Source organism: Macaca mulatta, chromosome 8 (assembly GCF_049350105.2).
Source record: "Macaca mulatta isolate MMU2019108-1 chromosome 8, T2T-MMU8v2.0, whole genome shotgun sequence".
In the NCBI taxonomy this organism is placed as follows: domain Eukaryota; kingdom Metazoa; phylum Chordata; class Mammalia; order Primates; family Cercopithecidae; genus Macaca; species Macaca mulatta.
This window is the reverse complement of record NC_133413.1, coordinates 66,547,502-66,567,860: the sequence shown is the minus strand read 5'-3', so window position 1 is coordinate 66,567,860 and position 20,359 is coordinate 66,547,502. Positions and strand designations below refer to the sequence as shown.

Sequence of the window (20,359 nt, the reverse complement as noted above, 5' to 3'; positions counted from 1 at the left end):
GCTGGGAAGGGGAAGCAGGTCTCCTGGCACCGGGACCCACCGGCTTTACCTCTCACCTTGCCCACACTGCCATTAGGAGAAACTACTGACTCTCGGAAAGGATCAGTACCTTAGAGGCCACCCCCGATTTGTTTCAAAAAATTTTTAAATTACTTAAATAGTATGACAGACAATTCTATTGAATTTCCATCTTCCTTATCAAAAATTGTTTTTTCTCACCATCCCAGTCACCCGAGGCTGAAACCCTCATCATCTTGTCACTTTCATGTCACATTTTACTCATTAGGTCCACCCTCCCTCAAGCCCTGTCAGTTTTGCGATATAATTGCACTTGGATTCTAGGCTCAGGAAAGGCATGGAGCAGATAGTGAATTTTGATATCTTTTCCCTAGATTGGTCTCCTTTCTCTCCTAAACCCTACCTAATATTAATTGCTACAACAGCCCTGCTACGTCTAACCATCCCAGGTTGCTGAGGTTGCCTCCCAGCTGGCACCCTCCCGTTTTGCTACACTCATCTTTATGAATTCCATTTTCATCACGTTACTTTATATTCAAAATTCCTTTTTTTTTTTTTTTGGATGGAATTTCGCTCTTTTTGGCCAGGCTGGAGTGCAGTGGCACAATCTCAGCTCACTGCAGCCTCCGCCTGCCAGGTTCCAGTGATTCACCTGCCACAGCTCCCCCAGTAGCTGGGATTACAGGCGTGTGCCACCACTCCCAGCTAATTTTGTATTTTTAGTTGAAACCAGGTTTCACCATGGTGGCCAGGCTGGTCTTGAACTCTTGAGAGTTCACCCACCTCGGCCTCCCAAAGTGCTCGGATTACAAGTGTGAGCCAGCACACCCAGCCTATATTCAAAATTCTTCAGAGACTATCTTCTACCTATTATTTACCCGATTAGATAAGTTAATACACTGGCACGCACAGAACCAGGCTTTAAAATTGTGATGTCAGTCAGGTGTGGTGGCTCATGCCTATAATCCCAGCACTTGGGGAGGCTGAGGCGGGAGAATCGCTTGAGCCCAGGAGTTCGAGGCTAGCTTGTGTAACACAGTGAGACCTCCTCTCTATAAAAAATCTAAACACATTAGCTGGGCATGGTGGCACATGCCTGTAGTCCCAGCTACTCAGGAGGCTGAGGTGAGAGATCACTTGTGCCTGGGAGTTTGAGGCTGCAGTGAGCTGTGTTTATGCCACTGCACTCCAGACTGAGTGACAGAGTAAGACTCTGCCCAAAGAAAAAATAAAAATAAAGAAAACTGTGATCTCCCTTATCCATTCATTCTCTACCCACTCCTGTCCTTATGCTTCCCTACAGCACCCACAGAAGAATGTACCTATTTTATCATCTGTCCATCTCTCTTCTGTTACTGTAAGCTCCATGAGAGCAGGGATTCCTGTCAGTTTTGCACACCCTTGTATTATCAGTGCAAGAAACATTGTTCTGCACTTGTAAATGCTCCGTAAATATCTGTGGAATAAAGAGTATCCAGTGGAGTAAATGCTCAATAAATTTTAAACATTATTATTACTAATATACCATCATTTGTAATACTGCTATCAACACCCCTGCCAACAGGACAAAATCTGAAATATTCAACCTGCCCCTCCCTGCCTCTCCCAGGCCGGCCTCAACCTGCCTCACCATCACCTGTGTTACTCCAAATGTAAGACTCCTAATTGGCATGGTGGCATCACCTGCCGTCTCATCTTGGCTCATGCACTCCTACCCATTTACACAAATCTTACCTGTCTTCCAAACGTAACTCAAAACCCATCTTGCCTGGTCCCCAGCAGCCCACATCCTTCTCTCCTCGGATTTCTTCTCTCCACAATAAATTTGGAATTTCGTCCCAAGCCCCAGGACAACTCTTGTATAGTACAACTTTATGTCTGTTAGGTAACTCTAGAGCTGTCTATCCGTTAATGTGTGTATAGCTGTCTCCTCGATAGACTGTAAACCCCTTGAGGACAGACACCGTCTATCCCGCTTCTTTGTAGACAACTTGCTTCAATAAAACATACACAGTGGGCTATCTGGTTACCAAGCCAGCAACAAAGCGCCATGTGTTGAATTAAAGTGAACTTAGAAATTCCATGGGCTTATTCCATAGTTTGTGGTCGGCGGCAGCAATTCCATAAGTAGAATATATTTTAATTATTAGGTACAATGTATTTGGTTTATAATAGATGATTAATAAATGTTAACTCCCAAAATTGTTTTTGTTTCAGACATATCTAGACCATGAAAACAAACAAAATATTCCCCATTATCTGAGAATCTGTGATCATTCAATGAATGTGGGCTGAAAATCTTTTACTTAAAAATTTTCCTGGCTGGGCATGGTGGTTCATACCTATGAACCCAGCACTTTGGGAGGCCAAGGCGGGCAGATCACCTGAGATCACGAGTTCAAGACCAGCCTAGCCAACATGGCGAAACACTGTCTCTACTAAAAATACAAAAATTAGCCAGGCGTGGTGGCACGTGCCAGTAATCCCAGCTGAGACAGGAGAATCGCTGGAACCTGGTGTAGGGGTGGAGAAGGGTGCGGGGGAGGGGCAGAATTTGCAGTGAGCCGAGATTTGTGCCACTGCACTCCAGTCTGGGCAACAGAGTGGGGCTCTGTCTCAAAAAAAAAAAAAAAAAAAAAAAAAAAAAAAAAAAAATTCCTGAAGTAAAGTAGCAAAAGGCTTTGGAATGAGGAGAAATTGGGTCTATCCTTGTTCTTCATTTATTAATAGACATATAAACATCAGCAAGTTACTTCGTTAAACTTCATTTTCCTCATCTGTGAAGTGTAGATAATAGTCCTCCATCAGGGGTCACCATAAGGATTAAATGAAATAGCATATGTTAAATGCTCTTCCAGAGGCAGTAAACAATGTGTTCCTTCCCATTATCCCTCCCTGTCCTCCAAAACAAGAAAAGCCAGGTTATAGTGACATGATCATACTTAAGGAAACCTCCTGTGACATTCTGCATGAACAAAATTGTTAAACAAAAATTGCTAAAGAGGCTTTATGAATGGGAATCCTGCTAAAAAAGAAAGCAGTGTAATTTTCACAGCACTCCAGATAATGTCTGATGCATCCCCAACTCCCCCAGCTCCACCTCAAAAATAGCCCTCTCTTCACTTTACTGGAATTCTGGTGGTCCAGGTTTCAGATTCTTCCCCACCTGACACTGGCCTTCCCACAATTCATCTGCTGAATTATTTTACTATATTTACAGCCCATGCTCACATATTTGGCAGAAAAATTAGTTCTGTGTTTGCAGATATGTCTTTTTCAATTGGCATTGACTTTTTTCTCTGATTTTGTCACTGAGTAAAAAACGAGGAATTCTGTTTTTCAGCCTCAAGGCATGTTAAGTTGGAGAACAGACAAAGAAGCAAAGAGGGGGGCCACGTGACAAAGCACCTTCCCCGCCCCCCCGCCCCCCCGCCCCCGCACACTCCCCCCGCCCAACCCTTCACTTTCCCAGGTACAAAGAATTATAAAGACGCTGCCTTCAAGCAGTGTCTTTGCCTGGAGAGCGGTTTCCCGAGCCTCACACCTCAGCCAATGCACGTTCAACCTCTCACCCAGACGTGCGCATTCTCCCTCCCCAGGGCCCGTTGTGGCTTCTTGGATGCCTCAGCCAGCCTCCCGCTGAGAAGGGAAGGGACTTGGCCTGGTGAGAGGAAGATTAGGGTTTTCAAGCAGCCCCAGGAGGAGGAAGTTACTTGTTCCCACGGGCATGGGTTTTTCTTTTTGTGGGTGTGTTTTTTCTTTCTGAGACCAGGAAGCTAAATTTGCCTAATGGTTAAGACCAAAAGGATTATAGATTCTTTCTTCAAACCCCAGCCTGTGGCCCATCCCATCCCTCCATGGTAAAATCAGTCAATTTCTAAATCACCCTGACATTGGGAGGGTTTCCAGACGGGGCAGTGAAGCTTATTCTATTCCATTATTTCTGTGAAAAGCACTATAGGGACAGAGCATTCGTATTTATGTTCCTCACTCTTCTCACTCAAACTCTACACTAACTTAAGGTACAAACACTAAATTATATCTCAATTTCCTAAAAAGGCAAAAATCAAAACTTCATTTCCCTCTCCACTCTTTCTCTTCTTTTCAATAAACTACTGTTAGGTTTAGATTCTCACACATGTTCATTTTTCCTATTTCCTTTAATTAGCCCCAAAAGCCCAGCAAGTTCTGCTTTCCTTAAAATAATTGAGATCCTCTTTCTTCCGTATTATTTCTGCTTAAAATGTGTTATCTCCTGGTGACACCGCCCAACATTCAATAGTCCTGCCTGTTGGGAGTGTCTAACTACTATCTTTTTTTTTTTTTTTTTTTTTTTTTTGTAGGGACAGGGTCTCCCATGGTCTCGAACAACTGAGCTCATGCAATTCTCCGCCTCGGACTCCCAAAGTACTGAGATACAGGTACGAGCCACTGCACCCAGCCCATTCTTGCTGCTGAAGTCCACCTCCCCTGGGTACCACACCTCCATGAAGGTGGAGAAATCTCACCACCACTTTTGCACAGCCCGTCATGGGCACCCATCAGGAGCCGGTCAGAATCCCCGTGTAGTTGGCTGACCTGGTGGTGGGATTTGCCAAAGAACTGTGGGCATCCACTGAGCCTGAATCCCTCCGCCTCAGTGACTAATACGGACAATGAGGACACTGCTCCCTACCCCACAAGGCCATAGTAAGGTTCAACCGAGCACCTGGCACCACTCAATCTGGGAGTGCTCTGGTCAGCATCACTTATGTGTGGTGATAGACAAATGCATTATTATTCCTTAACAATTGTTTCCAGATCTGTCTTCTTGATTCACTTGAACATGTATGTTGCTGCACATTTTGATTTGTCCTGTCGATGCAGAAGGCAATGATTCTTAATCCTGGTTGCACATTAGAACTTGTAAGAAAAATGCACATGTCCCGGCTCCATAGCCCAGAACAGTTTAATCAGAGTCTCTGGGAGTTAGGCCTGGGCATCAGTGTTTTTACATCTCCACAGGGGAACACACACAGGCTTCTGCATGGTGATAAGTGCAATTAAGGAAATAAAAGCAGGTTAACAGGAGAGGTAGGAAGGGGGTGGTCTGTCTGAGAGGCCTGTGGGAGGCTGGCTTGCTCCCACTGAGGCCTTGTGGAAGGAAACAGCCACACAAAGGGTCCTGTCTGAGCCAGAGACAGACAGCAGAGAGTGGAGAGCTGTCTGAGTCGAGCAGCATCAGCGGTGGGAGATCTGCAAGCTGCTGCTGCCGCTACCACAGCCCAGACCACCCTGGTTCGTTCTCAATGCAGCCTTGCTTAGTCAGCTCTTCATTCAATTTTGTGCAGTTTGGTGCAATATCTCAGCTTCCTTCCAGTAAAACCCCTATTTCTGTTTAAGCTAGCAAGAGGAGGTTTCCACAGAAACCCAAATAACTTCTATGAATACAACACGTCATTACATTTAAATTAATCTTTTACTCAGTCATGTTTGACAAACACAGAACTTCACATCAGGAGATTTGGGAATATCTGTTCCAGCCTCTGCCACTGAATATCTCAAGCATATTCCTTAACTTTTTCTGGGTCAAAAAAAAATATCTATCCCTTTTAACTCTAATTCTATAAATCTCTGATTCTGGGATCCTTCTTGAACATATTATAAAATAGACACTGGAAGAGTAAGTGCCTAAAAGGCAAGGCCCTGGCTCCATGTGAATGGAGGACACCCAGTAGAAGCTTATTTAGGGAACTTTCTTCTTTTCTTCTTTCTAGCCCCTGTCACAGTTCATTAGCACTATCCTCCCCTCCCCCACTCTCTCCACTCCACAAGTTGGACGAAATGCTGTTAGTGTATCCAGAATATAAACACTCTTAAACAGCAGTTTTTGGTGGTTCATACCTACAACTCCAGCACTGTGAGAGGCTGAGGCAGGAGGATCAGTTTAGCCCAAAAGTTCAAAATCAGCCTGGGCAACATAGCAAGACCCTGTCTCTACAAAAAATAAAAATTAGCTAGGTGTGGTGGTGTATGCCTATAGTCCCAGCTACTTGGGAGGCTGAGGCAGGACAATCACTTGAGCCTAGGAGTTCAAGGCTGCAGTGAGCTACAATCATAACCACTGTACTCCAGCCTGGGTGACAGCGCAAGATCCCATCTTTCGTTCTCTCTCTCTTTTTTTCTTTTTCTTTTTTTTTTTTTTTTTGAGACAGAGTCTCACTCTATCACCCAGGCTGGAGTGCAGTAGTGTGATCTCGGCTCACTGCAGCCTCTGTCTCCTGGGATCAGGTGATTCTTGTGCCTCGGCCTCCTGAGTAGTTGGGATTACTGGCATGCACCACGGCGCCTGGTTAATTGTTGTATTTTTAGTAGAGATGGGATTTCACCATGTTGGCCCGGGTGGTCTTGAACTCCTGGCCTCAAATAATCCACCTGCCTCAGCCTCCCAAAGTGCTGGGATTACAGGTGTAAGCCATTGTGCCCAGCCCCATCTGTTTTTTAAAAAGAGAAAAAATATAGCAGTCTCAAAATAATAACTCTCCCTGACCTCACTCATCACCCAAAATTAACAAAAATCTGATGTTTTATTTTTCTGTCTGACACACACAGCCTAAGGTGCCATTGCAGTATTAGGCATGGGGTAAAGAGTAATGCTGCCCTTCCCACACACATTTCCAGGATGGAGCCAGAGCGAGGTCAGCCTGGGCTCCACTCCCAGGGGAGGAGGGAGAGGCACTGTGGAATTCAGGACATGGTGAGGGATTTATATCTTCCTTCGCATCTGGCACTCAGGAATCATCGTCAAACACAGGCTGGCCATCTAAAACAGTTGTCGTATTGTAGCCCACATCGCTGTCCTTGGTGTAGGTACATGTTTTCACTGCTTTTGTGAACCATATTCACACACACCCTTCCAGAGCAGTATTATGTATGGAAATCTTTCAAAATCACCCAAAGTAACCTGACAGAGTCCAGAAGAAACTGAAGGTTTAGCCTTAGAAGCACTATTTTTAAGTTAGAAAACAGGACCATTTAACAGTAGACAATAGGAAACAGCCTCATCAGATGCGGTTTACTGATGTTACAAGCATAACATTGAACACAGTCACTATTTTTCCTCAATATTCACTTTCCCCTCAAAAAACAAAATAAGTGTTTCTGTAAAACCAATAAAATACTACCATTTTTAAGCCAATGATCAACTCAATAAAATTTTTTTCTGAAGATTTAAACATGAAACTATCACGAGATAATTTACCATAAAGGGGAATTATCAAATTGACTTACTCAAAGTTCTATATTTACTGAACTTAAGATAGCTGTAATTTTTATACCATTATTTTATATGCTTTTAAAACAACGGCTACCCTTTAAAATATTAAGATGCCATTAATTGTGAGTTTAGAGGTATTAAAATAGAAACATACTCATGTCATATCTTAGAGCTTATGGTGTATAGTAAGTACATGCTTATTGAATATCCATTCCTTTTTTTCAGAAATCATAATCTTTGTTCTCTCTTATCCTCGATGTCTCTCTCTTTCTCTCTTCCTCTCTTCTTCTCTCTCTCTCTCTCTCTCCTTCTCTTTCTCTCTCTCTCTTTGGCAGCACTGCTTCATATGTTTTATATGTAAGGAGAATTTACTTTTTTTTTTTCATTATTTTTTGAGATGGAGTCTTGCTCTTGTCGCTCAGGCTGGAGTGCAATGGCACAATCTCAGCTCACTGCAACCTCTGCCTCCCGGGTTCAAGAGATCCTCCTGCCTCAGCCTCTGGAGTAGCTGGGATTACAGGCATCTGCCACGATGCCCAGCTAATTTTTTGTATTTGTAGTAGAGACAGGGTTTCACCATGTTGACCAGGCTAGTCTCAAACGCCTGACCTCAGGTGATCCACCCGCCTCAGCTTCCCAAAGTGTTGGGATTACAGGTGTGAGCCAGGTCCAAGATCATAAAATTTAAAGATCCAGGACCTCAAATACCTCTTCTTTGTTTGGTTCTGGTTTCACAGAAGTATTTGTTTTTTTAAAAAACTGAGTTTAATAAAATACATTTTAAAAAACTATAGTTAATGTAAATAAACCTGGATAGCAGAGGCTTAATGGTATCTGGAATTGCAGTGTGTATGTTCACAAAACATCAGGCAAAGAACCTTATGAGTTGCAATATGGAAGGCAGGCAGCATCCATTCTAGAATGCCAGAGAGATTGGACAGCTGCAACACACTGATGGAAACTGAAATAAAAGATATTTTCAAAAGGAAGGACAGATAATAGATAAGGCTTTAACACAGAGTACAAGCAGCGTCATCAGCCCATGGTTAATACAATAAGTATTATAAAATGTAACTTTTTAATCTAACAAAACCATTTGTACTCTCCCAGTCTAATTGGCAATTATTAAATTAACCTAATTCAAAGCAGATGAACCCCCAGGCACACAAACAGATGGCTAAGAGGCAATTTCAAGTTGAGTTGTCCCTGAATCCCATCTGAAACACATCATTAGCACTGCTCACCTTTTCTACATTTGTTTGAAACTTGGCTCCACTGTTACAAACAAAATGAACAGGATAGGTGGGAGTGAAGAGAATAGCAACTTCCTTGGCCTTTCTTATTTTACCAGTTAGGTAAATCTACTGGATGTTGTAGTGAAACAGTGTTTTCTCATGTCTGGAAGGGGAAGGTGAGGGAGGCTGATGGAAAAGAGGTAGGAGGAACATAATCACCAACTATGGCCATTCTGTTATCTGGGTTCCCAACAAAATTCCTGAAAATGGAGGCCTCAGGAAAGGTTCCAGAGATTGGGCTGATCCTAGAAGGCATGCGGCCGGCCGGCAGGGCTGTGACCTACCCGGGCCCCTAGTCCCAGCAGCTGACCTGGCTTGATTACTGCACAGTGCCTCTCTGAGCTCTGAAGGAATTCTACGCAGCTCACATGAGCAAATAAGAGCCTTCTCCTTTTCTCTTCTTCCACTCTCACCTTAGGGGAGCATTTGCACCCTAAAGCATGGGGGCTGCCTCAGTATATTTCATGTCCAATACATAAAGTGCTTACAGGGAGCAGCAGGGCTGGCCGCCTTAGAACACAGTGTCTCCCTTCCCCTTAGATTAGTGCCTGAGTCCTCAACCTCTTCTCCACCCCATGGCTGACCTCCAGACCCTCCTGGACCTCACCGGCCATCCTAAAAACCCTCTGACCTGGCCTGCCTTTCTCTTATTTCCCATGCCATTCATAGTCCCTCTTCTTTCTTTCTCTGTCATATGTGCGCACACACACACACACACACACCCACCAACAACCCTCCACCTTGCCATTCTCCATGCTGCATGCTAGTCCACTTATCCTTCCAAAAGCAGCCGTGATTTTATCTCTCCCCTGTTTCCTCGCTCGTTGCTCATCTGATAGAGCTTAGCAAGTCACTCCTCCACAATAACCTGTCTTCCTGGTTTCATAAGCTGCTCATCTCTTCTCATACTCTCTCCCAGCCACAAGGAAGCCTTCATATCTCCAAGGCCCTTCATAGCTTCTGGTGCCCTTGCACCTGCTTGCTTCCCAGAACAACCCACCCCATAAGCAGCCTCCTTCATGTTTCAAATCACCCATTTCACAGACCACATCCTCTGTAAAAACTGTGCCGAATCCCCAGACAAAACTACACGTCCCTTCTTCCACGTCTGTGCTTATTTCAGGTACAGCACTTGTCTCATGTCCTATTCCACTCAGTACCTTCAGCACCCAGGACACTGCCAAGCCCATTACAGGCGTTTACACTTTGCTAAATCATTTCATTAATAAAATAATTTATGTGCAATTATTTCTCCTCCACCACTGGTACCTTTAAAGTAGTTGAAATTCGGCAAGCACAACTTTAATCGTTTTATTCAAGCTGGTGTTTTCTAGATTTGCCAGTTCCAAGAATGACCAGAGTACTTGTTAAAAATACAGATTCTTGGGCCCTGCAGCAGGCAGCCCCTGAATGACACTTTACATGGGGGCTGTGGGCATTTGCATTTGTAGCAAACAATATAGGTAATTCTTGTACTCACTTGACTTAGGGTACACTTTTGTCCCCTACTAAAATCTGAATACATTTGGAAAGAAAGCAACATAGCAAACTTTAAAACTATTTCTATTTCAATGCAAATTATTTGGTAAAACTTTTTTGCTAAAAGATTTTAACAGAGGGGCTGGGGGAAAGGAAACACTCATGGGATATATCCAGTTTTGATTTTTGCAAAATGTTTTCTTAATATGAGGCCATTTTATATTCAACCCCTTTGTAATCAAAATACTTACCTAGTAAAATGGTTTCAACAGGCTGACTTCCCACTAACTCTGTTACATCATTTGTCATTTTTAATAAGTAGCATCATCAATTCTTCTAGTGGTTAAGTATTGATAATATAAAATATAGAATTAATTATGAAATTTCATTATCATATAAAAGTAAAGTCAAGGAGAATAAACTTTTTACATAAAGGCCATTTTAAGAGAAATTATAATACTTGTAGTCCATTAAAAAAGATATATTTTTAATCAGGAAATATAACATTGTAACTGTGCTTATGTGTATTTCTTTTTTTCTTATAATGAAAGAATTTCTTTTCTTTTCTGTTTTTTTTTTTTTTTCTTTTGGATGGAGTCTCACTCTGTCACCCAGGCTGGAATGCAGTGGCGTAATCTCGGCTCACTGCAACCTCTGTCTCCCAGGTTCAAGCGATTCTCCTGCCTCAGTCTCCTGAGTTGCTGGGATTACAGGCATATGCCACCATGCCCAGCTAATTTTTTGTATTTTTAGTAGTGACGGGGTTTCGCCATGTTGGCCAGGCTGGTCTCAAACTCCTGACCTTAGGTGATCCGCTTGCCTCGACCTCCCAAAGTGCTGGGATTACAGGCAGAAGCCACCATGCCCAGCCAAGAATTTCTTATTTGGGTTAAAATTTCCAAAACTACTTAAGTGCAGGCGTGATATGGTCTAACCGTAGTGTTAGATTTTATAAAGGTTGTGACTAGGAGTATTCAAGCCTGATTTCTTTCCTTGACTGGCTTTCATTGCAAAATAACCACTTCATTGGGAAAAACATTTTGTTTCATTATGCCTAGCAACACATCCTAAGAGATACATTGCAAAAGGGGCACACAGAAATCTGTTACACAATGAAATATTCTTTAGTCAAATTCCGTTGAAGTACATTTATTTTTACCATCATTTCTTTTATTGTAGCAGTCTATCTGGTGTTTAAACGATTATGATTATCTCAAAGGTAGCTTGCCCCAGTTACACTGTGCTCTAAGTTGTGCCTCTCTCCTTCCATTTGAGCAAGGGAACACTAGATGGGAGAAAGCGGGGAGAGGGCTAGAAGGGATGTGGTAGAACACACCACGATGATCTTGAGCTCACTCAGAATCAAACTTCCACATCTCCATTTGGACGCCCACCATACCCCGTAAATAAGACCTGTCCATATCACAACACACTCGCAACCCACTCTTCTCCCATCTTCTCCATCTCAGTAAAGGGCACCAGGTGCTGAAGTTTAAAACCAGGAAGTCGCCCTTGATTCCTCTGTTTCTCAATCTTCAAATCAAATTCATCAGGAAGGCCTTTCCACAGACATGCAAAACCTATCCCCAACTCATGTCGCTTTGACTCCCTGCCACAGTCTCCAGGGCAGGTGCCCCACAGCTCACAGGACTGCCCTCAGGGTTACCAGATAAAATACAGGACACCCTAGTACATTGGAATTTCACATATGTATAAATACTTCCCCAATTCAGACTTCTTTCCACCAAGTAGTGAATGCACATTTCCACCTGCTGCCCCTACGAGTTCAGGGTCACCAGGAGAGTAATCTCAGTCTGTACAAAAGAGATGGTTGATGCAATTACTTGAGTGTTTCATTGTATTTTAACCTTGTAATTTTTAAAATTTAGTAAAAAGCCAGTCGGGTGCAGTGGCTCATGCCCATAATCCCAACACTTTAGGAGGCCGAGGTGGGCGGATCACTTGAGGTCAGGAGTTTGAGACCAGCCTGACAAGCATGGTGAATGAAACCTTGTCTCTACTAAAAAAATAAAATTTTATATATATATATATATATATATATATATATATATATATTAGCTGGACATGGTGGTGGGCGCCTGTAGTCCCAGCTACTCAGTCGACTGAGGCAGGAGAATCACTTGAACCTGGGAAGCAGAGGTTGCAGTGAGCTGAGATTGTGCCACTGCACTCCAGTCTGGGTGTCAGAGCAAGACTCTGTCTCAAAAAAAAAAAGGTCAGTAAAAAGCCAAAAAACAAGGTGTTGATACAAAAACTACAAAAAGCAGAGATGCCACAAACCTAATTCAACTGCAACAAGATGAAAATCACAAGGCAGGCTGAAAGCAGGGACTCTTTAGCTATAAGCAAAACAATTTTTGACTTAAGCTTATAGCGTTATTGGGAAGAAAATACATAAAATTAAAGAACAAAAATGAAACCTGAACATATCTTGAAAATTATGTCAGGCCGGATGTGGTGGCTCATGCCTGTAATTCCTGCACTTTGGGAGGCTGAGGCGGGCGGATCACGAGGTCAGGAGATCGAGATCATCCTGGCTAACACGGTGAAACCCCGTCTCCACTAAAAATACAAAAAAAAATAATTAGCCGGGCGCGGTGGTGGGAGCGTAGTCCCAGCTACTCAGGAGGCTGAGGCAGGAGAATGGCATGAACCCGGGAAGCAGAGCTTGCAGTGAGCCGAGATCGCACCACTGCACTCCAGCCTGGGCGACAGAGTGAGACTCCGCCTCAAAAAAAAAAAAAAAGAAAGAAAATTATGTCTAACAACCCAAAATTCATATGGAATCAAAAGAGAGCACAAATAGCCAAAGCAATCCTGTCCAGAAGGAGCAAAGCTGGAGGTATCATATTACTTGACTTCGAATTATTCTGCAAGGATATAGTCACCAAAACAGCATGGCACTGGCATAAAAATAGATACACAGATCAATGGGACAGAATAGAGAACCCAGAAATAAAGCCATAAATCTACAGCCAACTGATCTTTGACAAAGTCAACAAAAACATACACTGGGAAAAGGATATCCTTTTCAATAAATGGTGCTAATAAGGGAGGAGACTACCCCTCATATCATCTTATGCCCAATTTCCGCCTCCAAAGAAAGAAGTAAAAACTAAAGGCAGAAATGAAATCCACAGGCAGACAGCCCAGCGCTGCACCCTGGGCCTGGTAGTTAAAGATTGACCCCGACCTAATCAGTTATGTTATCTATAGATTACAGACATTGTATAGAAATGCACTGTGAAGGCCGGGCGCGGTGGCTCAAGCCTGTAATCCCAGCACTTTGAGAGGCCGAGATGGGCAGATCACGAGGTCAGGAGGTCGAGACCATCCTGGCTAACACGGTGAAACCCCGTCTCTACTAAAAAATGCAAAAACCTAGCTGGGCGTGGTGGCAGGTGCCCATAGTCCCAGCTAGTCGGGAGGCTGACGCAGGAGAATGGCAGGAACCTGGGAGGCGGAGCTTGCAGTGAGCTGAGATCCGGCCACTGCACTCTAGCCTGGGCGACACAGCGAGACTCATCTCAGAAAAAAAAAAAAAAAAAGAAATGCATTGTGAAAATCCCTATCTTGTTTTGTTCCAATCTAATTACTGGTGCATTCAGCCCCCAACTCACGTACCCACTGCTTGCTCAATCAATCACAACCCTCTCACGCACACCGCCTTAGAGTTGTGAGCCCTTAAAAGGGACAGGAATTGCTCACTCGGGGAGCTTGGCTCTTGAGACAGAAGTCTTGCTGATGCCCCTGGCCGAATAAACCCCTTCCTTCTTTAACTTGGTGTTTGAGGAGTTTTGTCTGCCTCCCGTCCTGCTACACTACAAAAACTGGTTGCCATATGCAGAAGAATGAAACTGGACTCCATATCTCTTACCATATACAAAAATCAACTCAAGATGAATTAAAGACTTAAATGTATGACCTGAAAGCATAAAAATACTAGAAGAAAATCTAGGGAGAACACTTCCGGACATTGGTCTAGGCAAAGAATTCATGACTAAGACCTCGAAAGCACAGGCAACAAAAACAAAAGTTGACAAATGAGATTTACTTAAACTAAAAAGCTTTGCACATCTAAAGAAATACTCAATAGGAATGAACAGACAACCTGTAGAATGGGAGAAAATATTTGCAAACTAGGCATTCAACAGAGGACTAATAGGCGGAATTTACAAGGAACTCAAACAACTCAAAAAAAAAAAAAAAAGCAAACACAAACACACACTAACAACCCCATTAAAAAGTGAGTAAAGAACAAGAATACATGTTTTTCAAAAAAATACATACAAATAGCCAGCAAGCATATGAAAAAAAATCCTCAACGTCACACATTGTCTATGTGTGTAGATTATTTAGCTCCCACTTATAAGTAAGAACATGCAGTATTTGACTTTATAAATTGTTTCACTTAAGATAATACTGCATGTTCTCACTTATAAGTGGGAGCTAAATAATCGCACACATGGACATAGAATGTGGAATGACAGGCAATGGAGACTTTGAAGGGTAAGAGGATGGGAAAGGTGTAAGAGAGAAATTACTTAGTGGGTACAATGTGTGCTACTCAGATGATGGTTACACTAAAGGCCCAGACTTCACCACTGTGTAATATATCCATGTAACAAAACTGCACTTGTACCTTTTAATACTGTATAAGTAAAAAAGAAAGAAAATTATATCTAAAAAGGAATGTGCAATTATAAATGGTTTAAACAGCCTGGGTGTGGTGGCTTAGGCCTGGAATCCCAACACTTTGGGAGGCTGAGGTGGGCAGATCACTTGAGATCAGGAGTTCGAGACCATCCTGGTCAACATGGTGAAACCCTGACTCTACTAAAAATACAAAAATTAGCAGGGCATGGTGGGGGGGGCACCTGTAATCCCAGCTACTTGGGAGGCCAAGGCAGGAGAATCACTTGAACCTGGGAGGCAGAGGTTGCAGTGAGTCAAGATTGTACCACTGTGCTCCAGCTTGGGTGAAACAGTGAGACTCCGTCTCAAATAAATAAATAAATAAATAGTTTAAACAGCTTAGCTGTCTGGGAATTGATGCCCTTATCACCTTTAATTCTATTTTTAGCTTTCAAGCTTAGGAGGAAAAAACCGGCTGCCTGCAAATCATCCATGGCATGGCTAACGAGCAGTGTGACCAGGTCCTCAAGCAGCATATGCCAATCCCTCCCAGGATTTTATAATCCTCTTTATTCATTAGAACTGCTGGAGTTTCTAAAGAAAACTTGAAGTTTTGGTTTCAACCCTTACGATCTGCTAAGGTAATAAACTGTTTGCAACAGTAATTCTGCCCTTTCTCTTATTTAAATATACATTTTTAAAAATTTGTGTTTATTTATTTTAACTACTTATTTATGTGAAACAGGGTCTCACTCTGTCACCCAGGCTGGAGTGCAGTGGCCGTATCACAGCTCACTGCAGCCTCAACCTCCCAGGTCCAAGCAATTCTCCCACCTCAGCCTCCCTAGTAGCTGGGACCACAGGTGTGCACCACCACGCCCTGTTAATTTTTATTTTTGTAGAAACAGGGTCTCCCTATGTTGCCTAGACTGGTCTTCAATTCCTGGGCTCAAGCAGTCCTTCCACCTGGGCCTCCCAAAGTGCTGGGATTACAGGTGTGAGCCACTATGCCCAACCAAGTTTGATTTTCCACCAAAAAAAAGCACCTACAATGAAAGGTAAAGATCCTAACTGTGCTGACATCAGTTCTGATAGATGTATGTGCCCACGTAATCACCTTCCAAAACCAGACACAGAGTTTCCTTGCCACTTCGCAGGCCCACTGTGCTCCTTTGTAAGGCATCCCCTCTCATGACCACTGTTCCTGAACTTCACAGACATGAAGTGCATATTCTCATCTGTTTGACTTATTTTATTGAAAATAATGTTTATCAAAGAACACATTATAGGTGAAAAAAGAGTTTTTGAGATTCAATCAGTGTTTAATATATCAGTGTCTCATTTTTTGGTTGAGTAGTATCCCATTTTATGAATATATCAAAATGTTTTGAACCACTCTTCTGATAATGGACATCTGAGATATTTCCAGAGTTGTATAATATTATGAATAAAGCTGCCATATATAGAACTGTACATGTCTTTTCGTGGACCTATGTTTTTCTTTCTCTTGGATTAATACCTAGAAGTGGAATTCCTTGGTCATGAGGCAGGTGTATGTGGATTTTCTAAGAAATGACCAAAAGGTTTCCTGCAAGTGGCTATACCTGTTTATACTCATCTCCCTGATCCTTGCCAGCATTTGGTCAGTCTGTTTTGTAAGGGATGGCAATGGTTCACTGAGCAAGCATTCATGATCCAGGAAGAGGAAAAATCAATAGGACAGGGTTATTAAGGACAGGACTCTCAGCTTACAGGAGAGCTGTTCCTTATTACTCCATCTGGCGGCTGACACCTCAGCTCAACTGTTGTTTAAATGGGGTTCATTTCATTTATTTTCTCTGTCTCTCTCCTCTCTCTCTCTCTCTTTTTTTTTCTTTTTCTTTTTTTTTGGTAGAGACTGGGTCTTGCTATGTTGCCCAAGCTGATCTCAAATTCTTGACCTCAGCCAGGCACGGTGGCTCACGCCTGTAATCCCAGTACTTTGGGAGGCCGAGACAGGTGGATTACCTGAGGTGAGGAGTTCAAGACTAGCCTGGGCAACATGGTGAAACTCCGTCTCTACTAAAAACACAAAAATTAGCCAGGCGTGGTGTAGGCGCGTGTAATCTCAGCTACTTGGGAGGCTGAGGCAGGTGAATCACTTGAACCCAGGAGGTGGAGGCTGCAGTGAACCAAGATCACACCATTGGACTCTAGTCTGGGCGACACATTGAAACTCTGTCAAAAAACAAAACAAAACAAAACAAAAAAACAAATTCTTGGCCTCAAGCAGTCCTCCCACCTCAACCTCCCAAAGTACTGGTATTACAGGCATGAGCCACGGTGCCTGGCCCACTTATTTTCTTTTTTATCAAAGCATTTTCATATACTCTTTCACAACCAACCCCTATTAAATCCTGATAAGAAATTCTAACAGATGGCCAAAGATGACTCAGAAATGGAGTAATTTGCCCAGAGTTTACAGGGCGACCTCACCATCCCAGCCCTCTAACTAAACAGGTGCTGCATATCTGCACATATCAGATGAACTACTCTATGGAAAAAGAAAGAAAAAGAACACCATCGAACCACTGAATGCTGCGAGTTATGTAGAACCATGCTGCACTTGGTGGTTTCCAACTACATGCCCCTTTCTCACCATGGGCTTCTTTCCACAAGTCAGGATGAATGGGCGACCTCTGGGACTGCCAGAGATGTGCCCCAGGAACAGAGGAGTGGGCTTTTGGCATGGGAGACGCTCCAGGCCTGAACGGGAAGTCCCTGGAGCAAGGGAAGCTCCATGCACTCACATGATGCATATGACACAGGAAAGGCAACGGGGTTTTGGTGAGTGAGGCTCTCCCAACAGATGGCAGAGGAGTGAGGCTCTCCCTGCTCCCCTGCCCACCCCATAGGCCTCTTAAGTGTTTGGGGGTGACTAGGAAAAGAAAGGACTCCAACCCTGGGAAACTATCTGTCCTCTAAACTGGGACCTTTGTAGTTTCCTTTTCTCAAGATGAGCTTGCGGTAGCTTTTCTAGCTGGGTAGCTAGCAATTCTGGACACGTCTCAGCACTCCAGGACATCTGACATTCATGTGGGAACTGACTGGATATTAACAGGGCCACCTTAATTCACTGATCACCATGTTTTCTTTTTTCTTTCTTTCTCTTTCTTTCTTTTCCTTCCTTCCTTCCTTCCTTTCTCCTTCCTTCCTTCCTTCCTTCCTTCCTTCCTTCCTTCCTCCCTTCCTTCCTCCCTCCCTCCCTCCCTCCCTCCCTCTCTCTCTCTCTCTCTCTCTCTCTCTCTTTCTCTCTTTCTCTCTTTCTTTCTTTCTTGGACGTAGTTTCACTCTTATTGCCCAGGCTGGAGTGCAATGGCACGATCTCGGCTCACTGCAACCTCCACCTCCCGGGTTCAAGTAATTCTCCTGCTCAGCTTCCGGAGTAGTTGGAATTACAGGTGCCTGCCACCATGCCTGGCTAATTTTTTGTATTTTTAGTAGAGATGTGGTTTCACCATGTTGGCCAGGCTGGCCTTGAACTTCTGACCTCAGGTGATCCACCTGCCTCAGCCTCCCAAAGTGCAGGGATTACAGGCATGAGCCACCACGCCCAGCCAGATCACCATGTTTTCTAAAATAGCCCAAAGACTCCCACATAGCTGAATCTAGTAAAATGATTCTCACCCTTGGTACACAAACAGAATCACCCAGGGAACTCTAAAAAATACTGATGCCTGGGTCCTCCACCATTCCCATTTCATTGGTTAGGGAACAGCTTGGGCATGGGGAGGTTTAAATGCTCCCCACTGATTCTAATAGCAGCCAAGGCTGAGAACCACTAGTGACATCCCACACTACAACCTTACCTGCTTTTGAGAAAGGGTAAAATGCACAGTCCAACAATGTAGGGAACCTTGTCAAACCCTGAGCTCCACCTTAGAATTGAAATCATAGCAATGGAAACCATCTATGTTTCTTTATCTTTTTTTTTTTTTTTTTTTTTTTTGAGACGGAGTCTTGCTCTGTCGCCCGGGCTGGAGTGCAGTGGCCGGATCTCAGCTCACTGCAAGCTCCGCCTCCCGGGTTCACGCCATTCTCCTGCCTCAGCCTCCCGAGTAGCTGGGACTACAGGCGCCCGCCACCTCGCCCGGCTAGTTTTTTGTACTTTTTAGTAGAGACGGGGTTTCACCGTGTAAGCCAGGATGGTCTCGATCTCCTGACCTCGTGATCCGCCCGTCTCGGCCTCCCAAAGTGCTGGGATTACAGGCTTGAGCCACCGCGCCCGGCTTTTTTTTTTTTTTTTTTTTTTTTTTTGAGACGGAGTCTCCCTCTGTTACAAGGCTGGAGAGCAGTGGCGCGATCTCGGCTCACTGCAAACTCCACCTCCCAGGCTCAAGCAATTCTCCTGCCTCAGCCTCCCGAGTAGCTGGGATTACACGCTCAGTCACCGTGCCTGGCCATGTCTTTATCTTTTATAGGTGCATGATCTGCAGGGTAACACATACAGAAATTATCTTGTGTGGCATTACAATTCCAGCCCTATTAAAGAGTGGGGACTGGAATTTATCCACTGCCAACCTAACCCCATACCTGAACTCAGAACAGAAAAAATGCTCAGAAAAAAGGGTGAGCTGTGATTGACAAACAGAACCCAGGATTGTAAATACATTTGCTGGTGTTCAGTCAAGTTTAGTAAAGTTGAATTTCGTATCATATTTCATATCATATTCTAAGAAATTTATTTTCGTTCCATCAACCCGACAGTCAAATAATTGAGTTAGTTACTCTTGAATTTGGTTACACTATAGCCATAAAGAAAATGGTAGTATTTACAAGGTATTAGCTTCAGGGTATATTTTATTTAAAAAATTGTTCATTGTACTTATTTCAGATTTATCTATAAAAGTCCTGCTATTATTTTTTTTAATTTCAGGAGTCATTCTACCTCATTGTTTATCAACTTTCAGAGAACAAATTTTTTACAAGTGATAAAGTCATTCTACTTTATGTTTGAAACTCCAAGCTCTATATAAATGATAAAACACTTTTCTTTTTTTAGACACTGTCTTACTCTGTTGTAATGGCACAATCACAGCCCAATGCAGCTGCGACCTCTGAGGCTCAAGCAGATCCTCCCATCTCAGTCTCCCAAGTAGCTAGCTGGGACTATGGGGCATGCCGGCATGCCTGACTAATTTCTTTTTATTTTCTGTAAAGATAGGGTCTCTATGTTGCCCAGGCTGGTGTCAAACTCCTGGGCTCAAGTAATCCTCCTATCTTGGCCTCCCATAGTGCTGGAATTACAGATGTGAGCTATCATGCCCAGCCTGGATAAAACACTTTAAATTCTACATTTAGAATAATAGCCAGGTTAATCATACATAGGTAACAAGTTACTTTCAAAAGGAAGGTCTCAATAAACCTAAATTATTCAAATTAGATTATCAACATAGAAACAGAAAGAGCTGACAGTGAAAACTATCCTTCCGGGAAATGATTTATCCCTGATGTTAAAGGGAAAACTTAGGAAAGCAGCAAACTTTCAACCTATTCAGCTCATGAAAAGTTGCTAATCATAAGCACTCAAGTAATTTTTTAGTCTCTTGTTGAAGTTTATTTCGTCTTTGTCTACTTTCCCTCACAGGGCATGATATAGAAGCCTTAATATTTTCAT

General features: G+C 43.2%; 1 protein-coding gene across 2 annotated transcripts in view; it reads right to left on the bottom strand.

The window, feature by feature from the left end:
- Positions 1-20,359, bottom strand: part of LYN (LYN proto-oncogene, Src family tyrosine kinase) — a 138,636-nt gene that overhangs the window by 93,646 nt on the left and 24,631 nt on the right. The gene's annotated exons all lie outside the window — the stretch shown is intronic.